The following is a 19,600-nucleotide window of genomic DNA, read 5'->3' on the forward strand; positions in this document are numbered from 1 at the left end:
TGGAGATCAGACCTTTGTCTGATGAAGGGTTGGTGAAGATCTTCTCCCAGTTGGAAGGTAGCCTTGTTGTCTTACTGACAGTGTCCTTTGCTTTACAGAAGCTTCTCAGTTTCAGGAGGTCCCTTTTATTCATTGTTTCTCTTATTGTCTGTGCTACTGGGGTTTTACTTAGCAAGTGGTCTCCTATGCCTATTTCTTGTAGACTACTTCCCACTTTCTCTTCTATCAGGTTCAAAGTGGACAGATTAATGTTGGTGTCTTTAATCCATTTGTACTTGAGTTTTGTGCATGGTGATAGATATGGATTTATTTTTATTCTTCTACAGGTTGACATTCAGTTATGCCAGCATCATTTGTTAAAGATGCTTTTCTTCTTCCATTGTATACCTTTATCTCCCTTGTCGAATATTAGGTTTTCATAGGTTTGTGGGTTAATATCCGTGTCTTTCATTTGTTTCCATAAGTCGACTTCTCTGTTGTTATGCCAATACCAAGCTGTTTTCAATACTGTAGCTCTGTCATAGAGTTTGAAGTCAGGGATGGTAATGCTTCCAGAAGTTCCTTTATTGTATAAGATTATTTTGGCTATCCTGGGTTTTTTGTTTTGCCATATAAACTTGATTATTGTTCTCTCAAGGTCTGTGAAGAAGTTTGATGGGATTTTGATGGGGATTGCATTGAATCTATAGATTGCTTTTGGTAGAATTGCCATTTTTACTATGTTGATTCTCCCAATCTAAGAGCAAGGGAGGTCTTTCCATTTTCTGGTATCCTCCTCAATTTCTTTCTTCAAAGACTTAAAGTTCTTGTCAAATAGGTCCTTCACTTCCTTGGTTAGAGTAACCCCAAGATATTTTATGCTATTTGTGGCTATCGTGAAAGGTGATGTTTCTCTGATTTCCCTCTCTGCTTCTTTATCCTTTTTGTATATGAGGGCAACTGATTTTTTGGAGTTGATCTTGTATCCTGCCACATTACTAAAGGTGTTTATCAGCTGTAGGAGTTCTTTGGTAGAGGTTTTGGGGTCTCTTATGTACACTATCATATCGTCAGCAAATAAAGAAAGTTTAACTTCATCCTTTCCAATTCGAATCCCCTTGATCCCCTTATGTTGTCTTATTGCTCTTGCTAGAACTTCAAGCACTATATTGAAGAGGTAGGGAGAGAGTGGACAGCCTTGTCGTGTTCCTGATTTTAGTGGAAGTGCTTTGAGTTTCTCTCCATTCAATTTGATGTTAGCTGTAGACTTGCTGTATATTGCTTTTATTATATTTAGGTATAATCCTTATATCCCCAGTCTCTCCAACACTTTTATCATAAATGGGTGTTGAATTTTGTCAAATGCTTTTCCAGAATCTAATGAAATGATCATATGGTTTTTTTCTTTCAGTTTATTTATATGATGAATTACATTGATAGTTTTGCACATGCTGAACCAGCCCTGCATCTCTGGGATGAAGCCTACTTGATCATAATGGATAATTTTTCTAATGTGTTCTTTGATTCAGTTTGCCAGTATTTTTTGAGAATTTTCGCTTCGATGTTCATGAGTTAAATTGGCCTGCAATTCTCTTTCCTTGTTGTGTCTTTGTGTGGTTTTGATATCAGAGTAACTGTAGCTTCATAAAAGGAGTTTGGCAGTGACTCTTCTGTTTCTATATTGTGGAATACATTAAGGAGTGTAGGTATTAGCTCTTCCTGGAAGTTCTGGTAGAATTCTGCATTGAAACCATTTGGCCCTTTATCTAAGATAGAGTCTCTCAGTGTTTAATCCCTCCCATATAAGTGTCTCCTAGTTTGAAGTTTTAAATAGAAACAGACATTTGAAAATTGTATGTTTGCAATCCAGGAATAAACAGTTGATGTCATCAGATTTTTTAATTCAAAAATACGGATAAAATATAACATAGAAAATGAGGAGAGTCAATACATAGATTTAGAATCAGTCATCATGTTTCAAAAACATAGAAAATGGCTTTGCTAAGAATTTGTCAAGTTCCTATCTTTCACTAAAAACAAGATGTTGTACTCTTTTTTAATATTTAAGATGTAATAAAATAATATTAGGTGGGAACATAACATTATCAGAAAAATACTGAACTAGAGAAATAGGATGTAATTTGTTGATTAAAATGTGTTTCATATTGGAATACATCAGGATGTATCTAAACCCAACCAAGCATTAGAGAGGTCCCAGTTCCTGGACTGTATAGTCCAGAGTGGTAAAGATACACAGGCCTGTTATTCCAGACACTCCAAAGGTGGAGTTTACAGGATGAGGAGTTCCTAACCTATCTGATCTATATTAAACCCTGTCTTAGAACAACATAAAACCTGGGAATCAGGCTGAAAATATATCTCCATTAGATAATCTCTTGCTACAGAAAGTCTGACAACCTGAGTTTGACCCCCAGAACCACAGTGAAAGAAAGGATTGAGCTTCCAGTTGTCCTGTGATCTTTACATATGTGCTGTGGTTTTACATGTTTAAAGCCATACATAAATACCTATTATTCACAAATGCAACAATAATACAACTTAAAGACAGGTTTCCTGCATTGAAGTTAAGCATACATCTACTTCATAACACTGTATGACATTATTATTACTTTTAGCTATTAAATTAATGAACACCAATCATAAACATCAATTTTAAAGAATGCATTTGATAGTCTTTCAAAAACCAAAACTCCTAGAAAAAGACAAGATATGTAGCTTAGTCACTGATGTAACATGCACAATTGCTGAGTTCATTATCTAGAAACACCACGTGCACTCATATGGTTATACTAAAATTGCTTAAAGAAAAAGTATTAATCAGTATTATAGTAGGAGACCACTAGTTAGTTCCTGGCTGCTCAGACCTGAAATAATCACACAGAAACTATATTATTTAAATACCTTCTCGGTCCATTATCTCTAGATTCTTATTGGCTAACTCTTACATATTAATTTAACTCATTTTTGTTAATCTGTGTATTGCCACATGGCAGTTGCTTACCAGGTAATGTTCCAGCATCTGTCTTCAGCGAGGCTACATGACTTCTCTCTGACTCTGCCTCCTTTCTTCTAGCATTCAGTATAGTTTTCCCCGCCTAGCTCTGTTCCCCTATAGTTCTGTTATAGGACCAAAGCAGTTCCTTTATTTATCAATGGTAATCACAGCAGAGGGAAATCCCACATCACAGCATTTTGCCAATGTTAAAACATGACTGCATGAATCAAGTAGAAATGTGATACTGATTTCACAAAAGCTATATTTTTTAATAAATGGTTTTGTAAGTCATGATATTTATTCCTCTTTCATATATTCTAGTGAGACAGATACCAACAGAAAATAAAAAAAGAAAGTACAATTGGAATTATGAAAGCCATCTTACTTGATCTCATGATTTTTCCCAATTCTAGTATATTTCATAAAAATTGTTTAAACATGTGAACATATTTGGCAATATTGCTGGAAATTTTAACAAAAGTATTATTTCTAACACAGAAATGATATTTATTGTTGATTGATTATTTAATATTAACATTTAAATATCTCAGCAAATCTTCTGTGAATGAAGATATACATGCAACAATACATAAGAATACAACTACTTTAATGGTATGGTTATTTGAAGTATATCAGGACACAGAAGAAAATAATGGTGAGTCAGTTATAAACTGGCAATAGTTTCAATTGTATCTATTGATTTTTGCAAATATTTTTATGACTCTTCTGTTTACAAATTCCTGATGTTGCTTTCTTGGGTTGGCCAATTCCTATAACAGCATGGTTGGAAAGGTTGATTATAACTGGTGCAGAAAAATGTAACTTACTGTTTGCTGGTTGATATATTTTTAGTTTTACAAAATTTTCTTTTTTAATATTTTATTATATATAAATATGTATATACAAATATGCAATGTTCTTTGGTCATAATATTCTACATTACCCTTTTTTTCTACTTTCCTCTTTCCATGAAACGAACTCCTCCCCACCATGTAGTGACTATACACTGAAAGTTTCCATTGTGTTTGGTCAAATTTGAGAAATTTTCTCTTTTCTATAGTTTTTATTTATCCAATCTGTCCTCTTTTTATACAAAGTTGCACAGACACATCATCGCCATGATGTTAATTGTGACTGGTAATCTTCATTGCTATTTATTTATTTATTAATCTCTTTTGGCATTTTTCTGTGTTTTACTTTATTGCTTTTTTTTAAACAAGAACATTTAAGTGACTATTGGTACCAGAGTTTCTACTTGATAATAATTAGTCCCCTTTCTTTACTAGAAATTTTATATCAGAATGATTTTATGTTTCTATTCTCAGTTCCCTATTTCCTTTATCATCTTTGGTAACAGTTGAACAAGGTTGTCTGTTCTTTCAATTCCTCATTCTTGACACTTGACAACTCTTTATTCTTGACACTATTTCCAACACTAGTATGTTTTTCATCATTTTGTGTGATATGTTTCTTAACATGATTGGCAAGTTTTGACTGAATGCCTTGTATTATCAGCTATGAGTTGTTTGCTCATTTGTGTACATTCCTTTTTTTAAGAATATTTTATCATATCACACAAGAAAGTATATAAAATCAAATATAGCGACATTTTTAATAATCAGATTCTAATGTTATTTATTTCTTTTTTTATTAATTTATAAAAATTTCCACTTCCTCCCCTTCTCCCAATACCCTCCCACTTTCCCCACTCCCTCTCCTCCTTCCTCTCTAGTCCTAAGAGCAGTCAGGGTTTCCTGAACTGTGGAAAGATCAAGTTCCTCCCCTCTCCCTCCAGGTCCAGGAAGGTGAGCATCCAACCAGACTAGGATCCCAAAAAGCCAGTACATGCAGAAGAAACAAGTCCTAGTGCCATTACCAATGGCTTCTAAGACAGTCCCCTGTCAGCCACATTCAGAAAATCCGGTTTGATCACATGCTCATTCAGTTCTAGTCCAGCTGGCCTTGGTGAGCTCTCATTAGATCAGTCCCCTTGTATCAGTGGGTGAACGAACCCCTCGCGGTCCTGATTTCCTTTTTATTTATTTTTTTTTAAAGTAATTTTATTAAATTATAAAGAGTTTCCATTTACGCCCCTCCTCCCAACGCCCTCCCACTCCCCCCCTCCCTCTTCTCCTCCCTCTTTGTCCCCAAGGGCAGTCAGGGTCTCCTGCCCTGTGGGAAGTCCAAGTTCCTCCCCCCTCCCTCCTGGGAAGACCAGCTAGCCCTGTTGCCCTGCTGAGCAGTTCTTCCCAGAGAGGTGAGTGGGTGCTAGCCTGGGCAGCCTGCCTGCCTCTCCGGGAAGGGAGGACAGCCCTTCCCCCCTCAGCTTCTGCGGCAGGGTCTTCGGTGTTCCAAGGGACCCCTCCCCTCCCCCCACTGCTGCGGGCCCTTTGTCTCCTGAGTCCTGGGAAGACCAGCTAGCCCTGTTGCCCTGCTGAGCAGTTCTTCCCAGAGAGGTGAGTGGGTGCTAGCCTGGGCAGCCTGCCTGCCTCTCCGGGAAGGGAGGACAGCCCTTCCCCCCTCAGCTTCTGCGGCTGATTTCCTTTTTCATGTTCTCCCTCCTTCTGCTCCTCATTTGGACCTTGGGGGCTCAGTCCAGTGCTCCAATGTGGGTCTCCATCTCTATCTCTATCCATCGTCGGATGAAGGTTCCCTCTGATCCTGACTTCCTTGCTCAGGTTCTCCTTCCTTCTGCTTCTTATTTGGACCTAGGGAGTTAAGTCCAGTGTTCCTCTGTCTGTATCTCCATCCATCGTCAGATGAAGGTTCTATGGTGATATGCAAAATATTCATCAGTATGGTTATGGGCCAAGACCAGTTCAGGCACTCTCTCCTCTTCTGCCCAGGGAACAATCTGGGGACCTTTCCTTGGGCCTGGGAACCCCTTCAGAATCAAGTCTCTTGCAAACTCTGAAATGTCTCCCTTAGTTGAGATATATACTTCCTTGCTCCCATAACCATCCTTCCTCCCTCCCCTCTCCCATTCCCCCAAGCCATCCCCAATCCTCCCCCTCTCCCCTCTCCCTAGCCATCTCCCCTTACTTCCACCCCCCACCCGCCATGCACCCAAGTTTGCCTGGCAATCTTGTCTACTTCCAATATCCAGGAGGATAACTATTTGATTTTCCTCAGGTTCACCTTTTTATTTAGATTCTCTAGGATCATGAATTAAAGGCTCAAAGACCTTTAATTATGGCTAGAATCCTCTTATGAGTGAGTCCATACCGTATTCCTCTTTTTGGGTCTGGGTTACCTCACTCAGTAAAGCGTTTTCTATGTCCATCCATTTGCATGCAAAATTCAAGATGTCATTGTTTTTTAACCGCTGAGTAAAACATTAATGTGTATATGCTCCACACCTTTTTTAATCATTCTTCTCTTGAGGGGCACCTAGGTTGTTTCCATTTTCTGGCTATTACAAATAGTGCAGCTATGAACAAAGTTGAACAAATGCTTTTGTAGTATTTTAGGGCATCTCTTGGGTATATTCCCAAGAGTAGAATTGCTGGGTCCTGAGGGAGGTTGACTCCCAGTTTCCTGAGAAACCGCCACACTGATTTCCACAGTGGCTGCACAAGTTTCCATTCCCACACTCAATGTGGATGTGAGTTTTCCCTTCACTCCATATCCTCTTCAGCATAGGCTATCATTGGTGTTTTTGTTTTTAGCTCTTCTGACAGGTGTAAAATGGTATCTCAAAGTTGTTTTGATTTGCATTCCCCTGATTGCTAAAGAGGTTGAGCATCACCTTAAGTGTCTTTTGGCTGGCGGCATATTTTTAAGCTAATCGAAGTCACCTAGAGAGTAGCTTTCAATCGTGTAGCTATTTATTGTCATTAATGGAGGAATAGCTTTCTCTGAATTCTACCTGATACTGTATATCTCACTGTCTTTCATAAATGATTAAACAAAACACAAATTTGAGGCTAGGCATATGTCTCAATGGTTCAGAGTATATATTGCTGTTGCAAAGAATGGGAGTAGACACTCAGATCCTGAGGATCACAATTGCTGGCATCTCTACTTCTAGGGGTCTTAAACATCTCCTAACCTCTCTGTGCATCTCTATGTCAGTCTGTACAATAACATGTAAAGATATACATATAGCTCCTCATAAATAAACCATAATTAAATCTATAAATTTATAATAATAATTTATAAATCACTCCCCAATTACTCCAGGTTTTTGAGTCCTGTGTACTGGTTACTAGCTAGACATAAATTTTTCTTCATTTACACAATTCCTTCAATACACATTTAGGTAACTGATTACACAATATTGCCTTGAGATACTGAATCCTTTAATCTCTGGAGATTTTTCTTTTGACAAAACAAGCCCACCATCACACTCAAGGTAGGTTTAGCAAGGTTGTAAGAAACTCTATATTAGGATATCTAATTGAGCCTTAGCTGATAAAGTGCCCATGGAGTAAAATGCTGCAAATCTATGGTTCACCATAATTGTGACTCTTCTTAATAATGGCAGTATGAAACCTAGATTCATAGGATTATAATCAATTTATGTCATCAGGTTACCAAAGTTATATAAGGGTGAATAAAGTGTACCTCTATTTTTATATGCTATAAAAATCTGGACATTCATTTATATTAAAAAATACAATAGTGTAGATATAAACATGAAATTTACAGAAATATAGACATATTTATAGTCTATAAAGAATTGAATTTTTCAAAGTGTTTAAAAGTGGCAAGTTATAAAATTTTAAAAAAGTATAAAAGAAACAAAACCAGTAAACCTTTCTCTAGAACTTTGGGAAATAGATCCATTTTAAATTTTCTAGTTATCACTTATTTCAACTTTTAATTTTACATTTTACCATGTTGGGCTGGATATGGTGGCAGACTCCTTTAATAACAGAGTAGGGTGGTACAGCAGGGAAATATCTGAGTTTAAGCTAGTCTAGTATACATAACAAATTCCAAACCTTCAATTGTTACAGAGTGAGACCCTTTATCATAAAACACAAAAATATATTTTTAGAATATCAATAGGAAAACATCACAAAGAATTGCAAAATAGCAGCATTGTACAGTGTTTATTTCCACTCTGCGTATATAGAATATATACAGAGAAAAACTGAGCAACAAATATTTGAAGTCAACTATTTTTCTAGATATTTGTAATGATAGTTACATACCACTTGCTTCAAAGATGTTATGTTCAATGCATTCACTTTGTTTGTCTCAGATACTATTCTCAAATCTCAGAATCACCTTCTTTCAATTTCCGGTTCTTCTTACTTCATTCATTTCAAGCCAATCTTTTACTTATTATATTTAAGTAATATTACATTAAGTCTGCTTATCTTTAACTTAAATAAACTTGTTCTGTGAGTCGAGAGTGGTATCAGCCAAATAAAATGTCATAGCAAGCTGCCTTATGCTTTTGAAGACAAAAATTTAAAAATCTATGACACACTCTTTCCTGAGAAAGTTGGCAGATTATTGGCCAAGGTTCTGTTAATGCTTCCTTAAAGTTATGTAAGGAAAAAAGCAGGACAAGGCACAGGATATTAGATGAATCAGTAAGTGCACTCATTTAAATGTCTGGAATTGGCAGGATATAAAATTAAAAGGAAGTATAAAACAAATGATCTAAGAAACTAATGATTTCACTATCATTGAGAGATGAATAAAAGAGCATTTGTACTTCATCCTTGTCAAGAATAGGTTGGTAATTCTTTCACATAAAGAAACAAGATATTCCCTGAAAGCAGGCATCTTACTTTCGTCCCTAGGAAGTGTTTTGAAGAGATGAGAAACCACAGGGGGTCTTATATGATTTGTAATATAACTCTGAAAGGACTGTGTGACTATGTTCTAGTTGCCTTCTTTTTGTAGTTTACTCCATGGCTACAGTTTAAGGTGTTTTATTCCTCGAACTGTGCCCTAATATTCACACCTGGGTTCCTACCAGACGTCTAAAGCAATGATTCATCTGATCATAAACCAAAGACTCAAAAATGGTGAGCAGAAATACAGCATTTCTGATTAAAAATTAATTAGCACTATGTGAAGAAGGATAGAAATTATTATAAGACAGAGGTTATGTAATACTTACATTTTGTTAGTGATCACTCTTATGTGTGTTCCAGTTATATGATGAATAATAAATACAATAACTATAGGGAGGTGATATAGAAGATAAATATATGCTACATTAATTTATACTTACTTATTTCAAAACATTTTATATTTTTTTTTAAAAAGGTAGTGTTGGAGGAGGGGATGTTAGTTCATTTTCTACCATACAGCAGCTCACATTCAAAATAACCCCACAGATACTGTATCAATTAAGTCACTGCTTGGTCCACTAGCTCCAGTGTCTTATTGGCTAGCTCTTACATATTAATTTAATCCATTTCTTTCAATCTGTGTACCACCACGCGGCTGAGGTATAGTGGCTAAATTTCCATCTGGCTATGGTGGGGCTACATGGCTTCTTTCTGATTCTGTCTTCCTTCGCCCAGCATTAAGTTTAATTTTCCCCTCCTATAGATCTGATATAGACCCAAAGTAGTTCATTTATTTATTAATGGTAATCACAGCAAAGAGAGGGAAATCCCACATCAAAGTATTTTGAAGTTTTGTGGATTTCATACATACATAAAATTAAATCGTGCTTACATCCCACATTTTCCAGGCGACAGCTCCAAATACCTCAACTCTTTCCTCTTTCAACTTCAAGTCTTCTATTTCTTTGTTGTTATTGTTAATAACCACTTCAAACTAAAAATTACTTTCCATGTGTGAATAGTATGAGAGCATCCACTGTAGCATAAATAAACTTCTATCATCTACAACCCCCCAAAAAATGCTTCTTTCATCCCAGCAGCTTCAACTTGAGCTCTCAATCTTCAGAATCTAATCACTAATAGGTAGAGCTTTGAAAGTTTTGATATTTATACAAAAATGTTGACGGCTTGATCACCAAAAATACCACACAATTAAAGAGTTGCAGTTCATAAGTGCAGAACCTATTTTAGGTACCAAAGAAAAAATTTAACAGCACTTCTTCATATCCTCAGTCTCTTAAATTTTTTCTGTATTCTTTCTCTTTATGTTCTTTGAGTCTTAGTATGTGAATGGAAGGGTTGCTAAATAAAGAGACTCTGTGTATATATTGGACTCAAAACTCTATTTAGCAATAGACTGAATAAATTGTTAAGTTTTACCCTTCAAATTAAAAGATAGCATTAAGTTATGGGTATCTTACATTGTACTACAAAAATCATAGTTATCTTTTAAAACTATCCTTTACTTTACAATTAATATCCACTTGTGAGTACATGCTATGTGTGTCTTTCTGGGTCTGTGTTATCTCTCTCAGGTTGATTTGCATCTAATTTCAACCATTTTCCTTCAAATTTTATGATGCCACTGTTTTTAACAGCTAAGTAATACTCCATGGCATAAATTACTACATTTTATTTATCCATTTATATTTTTTCCAAATTCTGGTTATTATGAATAATGATGCTATGAAAAAAGTTGATAAAGTGTCCTTCTGGTATGGTGGAGTATTTTTTGAGAATATGCCCAAGAGTGTTATAGCTGGGTATTGAGGTAGATTGATAATCAATTTTCTGAGAAATCTTCACGTTGATTTCCAAAGTGACTGTACAAGTTTCTCTTTACCCCATTTTAGTTGGATTATTTGATGTCTAGCTTTTTGATATCTAGTTTCTTGAGCTTGTTATATATTCTATTTATTAACTAAAAAGTAAAGGATAATCATGAACCCAGCCCAAATAACCAATTCACAGACCAAGAGAGGCTAGGTAACAAGGAGGGTTCAAGCAGGGATTCGTGGATTTCCCTAAGAAGCGGAAATAGAAGAGTTCTCCTAGGTGAACTAGGGACCAGTGAAAATGGTAACTTGAGGGAGTAGCAAGTTGAGGATGTGGATGAAAGGGGAGAGTGCTGAAAGAAATTACTAGAATAGGGGGAGAGCGTTTTGGGTTTAGATAGAAACCTGATGCAGGGGAAACTTTCACAAACCTACAAGGACAATACCAGTGAAAAATTACAGCAATAGTGTTTTAATGTGTATATAGCCTGAACTGGTCATCTCCAGTGATCAGTTAGTTGTTTGATTTAAAAACCTCATTGATAGCTGAGTGTTCTAAAATGCCCCCTCACACTCCCTCTGCATAATAATTAGCTGTGGGTCTTTGTATTTGTTGCCATCTGCTGCATGAGGAAACCTCCTTAATGATGAGTTAATAACATACCAATCTGTGAGTATAGCAGAATATCATTAGTAATTATTTTATTGTTACTTTTTTTAGACTATTTCACTTTATTCTAGGTCCATGGGCTATCTTACTTCTGTTACCTAGATTCCAAGCCACATTTGTATGGGTTTGATCTCCTGGAGTGCATCTTAAGTCAAATCAGACATTGGTTGGTTACTGACACGAGCTTTGTGTAACCATTTCTCTAGTGTACATTGTAGTAAGTCATGTTGTAGATCAAAGGTTTTGCTGCTGGATTGGTGTCTTCATTTCTTTTTTTGGTAGTCTGAAGAGTACTTTTCCATACCAAAGACATTAGAATGTTAATAGTTTGAATTGTCTATGTTCAGTGACTTGTGTGTTGTCTCCAGCAACAGTGTTTTTCTGTCAGTTTGTAGATAGCATCCCAATGATGGTAAAATCATGCGTTGTTTGAATATTTCCATGAGACCCCTTTGGTCAACAACTTTAGATTCTTTTTTCGACAATAAAATGAAGGTGATTACAGGCAATAACCTTTGGTTGACTGTTGTGATGTTTAATGGTAATTGTGACAAAATATTTTTGTCTATGTATAGAGAGAGGATATGAATAGTGCTGGAATTAAAGGTGTATGTCACCAGAACTTCGACTCACAGATATCTGTCTGCTTCTGCCTCCCAAGGGTTGAAACAGCCTTCTCTACAGAGTGAATTCCAGGACAGACAGTGATACACAGAGAAACTCTATTTCAAAAATCCAAACATTAAAAATAAAAATAAAATTAATGGAGGTTAAAATAAAGCCACATAAAGATGAAAAATATACAGAATCTGGATATTGTATGTTGTCTTTAAATTATTTGATGACTGAGAAAAGAGCAAAAGTTGTTAAATTTGATTATAAATGCTGCTCGATTAATCATATATGTGTATGTGATTAATCATATATATATATATGATTGTGTATATATATACACATATACATATACATATACATATACATATACATATATATGTAAGCTTGTGTATATATATATATATATATATAATGGTATGACTTTAAAATTTAAATCAAAAGATATGTTACTTTGGAGAAGAGGACTTTTTTTGTTTCCTCAGAAAATGAGGCACTGTAGATTTATTCTGCATTAAGAAAAATCGGGCATAACCAAGGAAGACTCCCTGAGAAATCTCTGATAGGAGGAATGGCCCACATATCTGAGTTTTACATCCAGAACAGTTGAAAGACTGCTTCCTGAGATGAGTAAGTCTCATAGGATACTTCAGTCAGAACTTGATGATAATTCTAAATTTTCTTTAGGTCACCATAAGATTACCAGTGTCCCCAATCTGCAGGAAGTAGATGGGAAAACTAAGACGGCATTCCCAACAAATGGATTATGTATGTTTGCCTTTGTTTAGAATGTTGGTTACAAGTTGTTATGGATAATGGTCCGTAGAAAAAGCTAAACAAAGGAGATTCTATTCCATGTGATCAAACCAGACTCTTTGAACGTGGCTGACTAGGAGGGCTGACTGAGAAGCCAAGAACAATGGCACTGAGTTTTGATTCTACTACATGTACTGGCTTTGTGAGAACCTAGTCTGTTTGAATGTTCATCTTCCTAGACATGGATGGAGGGGGGAGGACCTTGGACTTCCCATAGGGTAGAGAATCTTGACTACTCTTTGGACTGCAGAGGGAAGAGGAGGGAGAATGGGGGAAGGGGGAGGGAAAAGGGAGGAGGGGAGGAGGTGGAAATTTTTAATAATAATAATAATAATAAAAATAAAAGTTAAAAAGGGGGAAGTGCTGTGGTACAATGGTCTGTACCCTGTCACTTAAATAAGCGCTGATTGGCTAGTAGCCAGGCAGGAAGTATAGGTGGGGTGTCCAGGTAAGAAGTAGAGGGGGAGCAATGAGAATTCTGGGAAGAGGAAACTTTCAGTCTGCAGTTATCACCCAGACACAGAGGAGACCAGACATAGAGAAAGCAAAATGTAACTGTCTCACTGACAAAGGTACCAAGACATATGACTAACATAGACAAGAATTATGGGTTATTTATAACTCTTATAAGTTATAAGAGTTAATAAGAAGCCTGAGCTAATAGGCCAATCAGTTGATAATTATAGTAAGTCTCTGAAATTTCTTTGGGTCTTAATGACCCAGGCAGGAAAGAGACCTCAGTCAACACAACTCTTTAGCTATCATTAAGAAGGAAGCTAGATTCACTTCACATATGTAAGCTTGTGTATAAACTGACTTTGGCAATAAATTGTGTCAGAAAAGTTATTATGCTATTCAGAATTTTGGGCTCATGGATCCTCACACCCTTTTTCTCTTGTCTTTGTTTCATTTATCAACCATGTGAGAAAGCCTGGTATAGCTGAATTAAGATTAATAAAACATGGAGAGCAGAATTGAGAAGCTATGCTGTCAAAGGCAAAGAAAGAGAATAGATACTGGAGAAAACATAATTAAGATAACAATGCTTCAAAGCTGAACTACAGTTAAAAGAGAACAAGGCACAGAATCAAATTGAGCTTAATAATATCAGTATAGTTCCACAGCTAAGCAGTGAATTCAAATGAAACTAGAAAAGTTTATTTCAACTTTTCTATGTTATATTATTATAAAATATAGCTAACGAGTATGTAATAAATTCTTTTATTTTAAAATTAATGTATTTTTTTAAGGACATGACTTTCTTAAAGTAAATATTTTGATTTCTATATTTTTAATATATACTTATCATTTATTATATATTATAACATATAATATATAAACTCTTCAGTTTTTTTTAAACTTAAACCATAACCCTAAAAGAAAATCTTTTGAACTTATAGGTGGCATATGCCTTTACTCCTAGGAGATGAGAGGTAAAGGCAGGTGAGTTTCAATTAACTCAAAGACAACCTTGTCTACATAATGAGTTTTTGACAAGCTAGTCTCAAAAGTAAAATATAATACATTAGTCAATAATATAAAGACTTGTAAATAACTATAAAATTATCAATATATCTTATATTTATATCAATACAAATAGTTAGAATATTAGCTAGTAGAAACAATACATTTGAAAGAGAAAAATCTATTAGAAGTCCAGACTTAGCTTCCTGTTGCGGCCGCCATCGGAGAGGAGCAGCCATGGCCCTGTGCTACCCGATGGCCTTGGGTCTCAACAAGGGCCACAAGATGACAAAGACCTTGAGCCAGTCGAGGCACAGCCGGCGCCCTGGGTGCCTCACAAAGCACACCAAGTTCATGCAGTACATGATCCAGGAGATGTGCAGCTTCGCGCCCTACGAGCAGCGCGCCGTGGAGTTGCCCAAGGTGTCCAAGGACAAGCTTGCGCTCAAGTTCATCAAGAAGTGAGTGGGCGGGCTGGAGAGATGGCCCAGAGGTTAAGAGCACTGACTGCTCTTCCAGAGGACCCGGGTTCAATTCCCAGCACCCACATGGCAGCTCACAGCTATCTGAAGATCCAGTTGCAGGGGATCTGACACCTTCATACCATTGCACATAAAATAAAGTTAAATAAGCCATAAAAATATTTTTTTAAAAAAAAGAAGTGAGTGGGCACGCACGTGCGAGCCAAGAAGAAGCAGGAGTAGCTGAGCAGCATTCTGGCCGCCTTGAGGAAGGCAGCGGCCAAGAAGGACTGATCCCCTCCCTGTGCCCTATAAACGCTGTGGTGGCGCAAAAAAAACACAAAAAACAAAAAAAAACAAAAAACAACAAAAAAAAGTGCAAAAATTAAAGTGGAAAATGCAAGACATAGTTCTTTTGTAAATATTATAATTTTATACTGAGTTAGACAGATTAAAAAAAAAGCTAATCACTGTAAGAAATAACTTGAGACCATGGGGTAAGAATACAGAATTAATATTCCAAACACGATGAACTTTGATACTAAAACAAAAACAAGACAATGAGATAATGTGAAATGAAACATCACAGACCATAATAACAGGTGAATTTTTATAGCATAAAGCTTAGAGAAATGTTTTATGTCAATTTGTAGAAGACACAGGATTGGGAGCTGCTAAAACTAGTTCACCAAAATGAAATTATTATTATTATTTCTCTACATTCAATTTGCCAGGATTTAATAATGTGCTATTCAACAAAAACTTTTAAATAAACAGCTAACAGGATGTTTAATAATGATTGATGAAAGTAGAACTTGGTGGTAAATATCTAACATATATACGTGTGCACACACACACACACACTTAATTAGAGCTGTTAGTTTCCCGAGTATGATTCTCCATATATTTTTACGTCTCCTCAAAATGCACACAACTATCCCAGTTAGAAATTCTGTTAAGAATAAGAAACCTGCCACAACTATGCTAGTGAGAAGCTTTGGCTTTGAAATCAGGAGCTGTGGAGACTGAGTCAGCACCTTTTGATAGATGCTACAAAAACAGCTCACAGAAATATGTCAACAATATGAAAAGGCAGCTTGCAAAAATCCCCACATGTATGAAAAGTTAACTCTCCTTTATGAACTTTGAGGCTTGCTTAAAAGGAGAGAAATCATGCAGGGTAATATGAACCTACCAAAGTACATGTGGAAAGTGTGTTCCCATTTTTAAGAGAAATGCGTAGGACTTTGAATTTGGGAGAGATGTTAATGTGCGAACACATCAGGCACAGGAAGAAGAAAGGGAGGTGTTAAAGAACACATACTCAGACATGCACACACACATGTATATAACACATATATTCATCTATGTAAATATATCTATATAAGCCATGGATATAGTCATATATGCATATGTATAAGGTCATATAAATGACTATGTATGTATATATTCTAATTATCTTATTGCAATATAATTGCATTACATTCCCCCTTCCTTTTTCTTCTCTCCAAATCCTCCCATATACTATTCCTTACTCTCTTTTAAATATGTGGCTTCTTTTTTCACTTTTACATGTGTTTATGCTTTTATTTATGTTTATATATGTGCATAGGTATTCCTAAATACATCAACACAACCTTATGGCTATATAATGTTACTTATATGTATATTTTCACCACTTAACAAACAATAAAAATGGGAGAAGAAAACTTGAATCCCACTGTACTTTTTAACTTAGCAGGCCATATGAGATGATGCATACCTGTACTCCTAAACAAGGAATGGCAGAGGACAGAAAACTACCATAAGTTTGAAGCTAGTCCACTATGTATTCTATATATACCAAGCTCCAAACTATTCAATATTAGAAAGTGTTTCGTTGTCTAAAAATCCTAGAAGAAGATAAACCAAGGCAAACAAATTATCAAACAAAAAATATTAAGGTAACCAAACCCCATGGATTAAACTCTTTGTAACATGCTGGTTCATTGTCAATAGTGTTACAAAATGTTAAACACTTTACAGATAGCAGTTGAGCATAAAATAAAAATAAAGTCTCTCCTTGTGTATATTGCCAATTCTGGACATTTTGTATAATATATATAGAAGAATTTACTTCTAATGTAGAGTAAAAAATTCCCCCAATATTTCTCAAAGCTGTGGAAAGCATCTGGAAGTAACATAAAAGATTCTCAACTGGTATCAGGCAAATGCAGTTGACCTACTGTATAATGGGACATTCAAAAGAATAAAAACAAGGTAGGAGCAATGTCTAAGCTAATATACAATGTTTGATAAGGTTGAACACAATGTTCAAGACTCTGGAAAAATGTATGCTGCGTGCAAATGGTTAAAAGACAAACATATATTTTTATTTGATTTTGCCTACTAGAAAAGTTTTATAATAATAGTTAAAATACAATAAAAGGGTAAAAGATACTCTTTTATACTACAGGAAGTGGGTTAATTGGTGAGTGAAGGAGGCTAAAGATAGAGAGGTGATATAGCAAATGTATTTACTGTATATCAAGAAGTGAAGGTGCCCCAGTTTCATAATAGCTATCTATTTGCAAGTTAATATAAAAACAACAATTTGTTTTAAGCATTGGGAGAAAAGCAGCAGGATTTCTAATGGAAGATAGAATTATAAATCATAAAAGAGAATGTTTACTCTTTTGTAGTCTGATGGGCTAGATGAGCCAACCTACAAATCATATAAAATAAGATAAGAAAAAAGTAAAAACCTATCACAACAGATAGGTTTTCTTTCTATCGGGTAAGGAACAGACAGTGGATAGTGAAACCAAGAAGCATGTTATAATCTGCACACCAAGAACTCCAGTGTTGGACTAATTAAATTTGTCACAGAGAAGTCCAAATATCTTCTTTTTTCCTGAAATGTAAAATAATAAGGTAGTTAAATAAGTACTATGATTTGTTTACTGTTCACACAGGCATGTAGTCTCTGTTTCTCAGTGACAGTATATGTCAAAACAAGAGACATATAAAAGTAGTATGGATGGTTTAGAAAAAGAATATTTTTTTAATTCACAATGAGTATAAATTATGTTGTGTGGACTAAAAAGGCAAATGTTTCCATATGATTTATGAGGCCAATTTACAATCTGTTCTTCCATTGCAATGTTGCTTTTAAATATTCTTTTCCAGTGTCCCCATAAATCACCAAATGTTTCAGAAAAACTTCTTTGTAAGATATTTTTGTCATGAATTTTAATATCTCAAATTTTACTAGGTTGTAAAATTAATCTCATCATACTGTGGTCTACCTCAAGTAAAGAATAAAATGGTTTCTGTTATTCTGCTCACCTAGTACATATGCATAAAAGTTTTGAATTACATTTTTAATGCCATTAAATTTTGATTTCCTAAAATCGTATGATCATTTGTATAAGGCGCTTTAATAGATCTAAAATGAGATGTTTGTGGCATAAACAGAAAGTGATGACTCTAGTCCTCTTCTCCACCAGTCCCTAGAATTAGGGTAACTTTCACTTTTAAACTCAGTAGTTGACATCAATATAAATTACAAGACATTCCAAGATCTGGGATCACCAGCAAGAGTATCCAATTCGATTATATTATTTAAGAGAGACTTTGAACTTTAAAACAAGTAATCCGTGATGATTTCCTTTCCCTTACACAGAAAGGGACATACTCTCTCTCTCCCTCTTTCTCTCTTTCTCTCTGTGTGTGCCTTGTGTGTGTATGTGTGTGTGTGTGTGTGTTTATATGCTTGTTTCTGTGTGTCACTGTGGATCAAACATAGGGCCTCCATCATGTCAGACAGGAAAACAAATATTGCTTTACTGATCTATATGTTGAGTACTCAAATAACTGTATTTAAACAGTGAAGTTTCATTTCTAAAGGTTTTTTATATTTTTTATTTATTTTATTTTATTTTTTTGGTTTTTCGAGACAGGGTTTCTCTGTAGCTTTATAGCCTGTCCTGGCATTAGCACTTGTAGACCAGGCTGGCCTTGAACTCACAGAGATTCTCCTGCCTCTGCCTCCCTAGTGCTGGTATTAATGGTGTGCGCCACCACCGCCCAGCTCATTTCTGAAGGCTTAACCAAACACTTACATAATAAAGTGGTTAGTATTATTTATATTGAATTTTAAAAGTGGTTTACTATATTACTTATTAATATACCAAGTCTAATAAAGCAAAGAACATATTAAGAAAGCAAATGTAGTTAATTTATAAAAAACTTAGTTTTAATTGTTAGCAATATAATCCCATAATTGATCGCATGACTTAATAATAAGATGGGAGAAATATGACATATTCTCAACTTAATTAATAAATTCAGCATATGTAGCTGAATAGAACATTTTGATTCACATGATTGCTTTTGTCTAATACTATATAAATATTACTATTAAAGAGAACAATGATAAAAATTATATTTTGACTAATTTTATTTCCTTTTGTTATAATGTTTTATACATCATGTGATTAATAATTTAAAAAATCATGATATATGATACACAAACTATTCTTTATCAATAATATAAAGTTAGAATTTATAGAAAAGAAAGGTGATTTAATAAAATGTATAAATTAATACAATTTAAAGAAGAAAAATATTATTGCGACTCATGGTTTCAAGGTTGCAAGAACGTGACCCAGCTGGTTCTATCAAATCTACAGCCATGAACAGAGTGCAGTAAGTTTAGTTCCCTTTTCAATTTCTCTGACCTAAGATCCTTTTCAAGGACTAGTGCTACTCATAATGGACAAGTATTCTCATTTTAATCATTCAATTAAGATATTCCATCACAGGTTTGACCACAGGCCATTTATCTGGTGATCCTATACTCGGTCACTAAACTACACTAACCATCACTATTAGCTTCTATAATATTGGAGAAGATGGAATAGCATTGTCAAGATAAGACTGAAGCAGGATTTCTACCAGAAAATGGATAGAAGTGTAGATCTTTATATTCAACAAAGAAGTCAGGTTCA

The 19,600-nt window shown here is 35.2% G+C and overlaps 1 pseudogene; it reads left to right on the forward strand.

The window, feature by feature from the left end:
• The first annotated feature begins 14,385 nt into the window (after positions 1-14,385).
• On the forward strand, positions 14,386-15,165 carry LOC125387632 (large ribosomal subunit protein eL36-like; annotated as a pseudogene).
• The last annotated feature ends 4,435 nt before the right edge of the window (positions 15,166-19,600 follow it).

Source organism: Myodes glareolus, chromosome 8 (assembly GCF_982192425.1).
Source record: "Myodes glareolus chromosome 8, mMyoGla1.1, whole genome shotgun sequence".
In the NCBI taxonomy this organism is placed as follows: Eukaryota; Metazoa; Chordata; class Mammalia; order Rodentia; family Cricetidae; genus Myodes; species Myodes glareolus.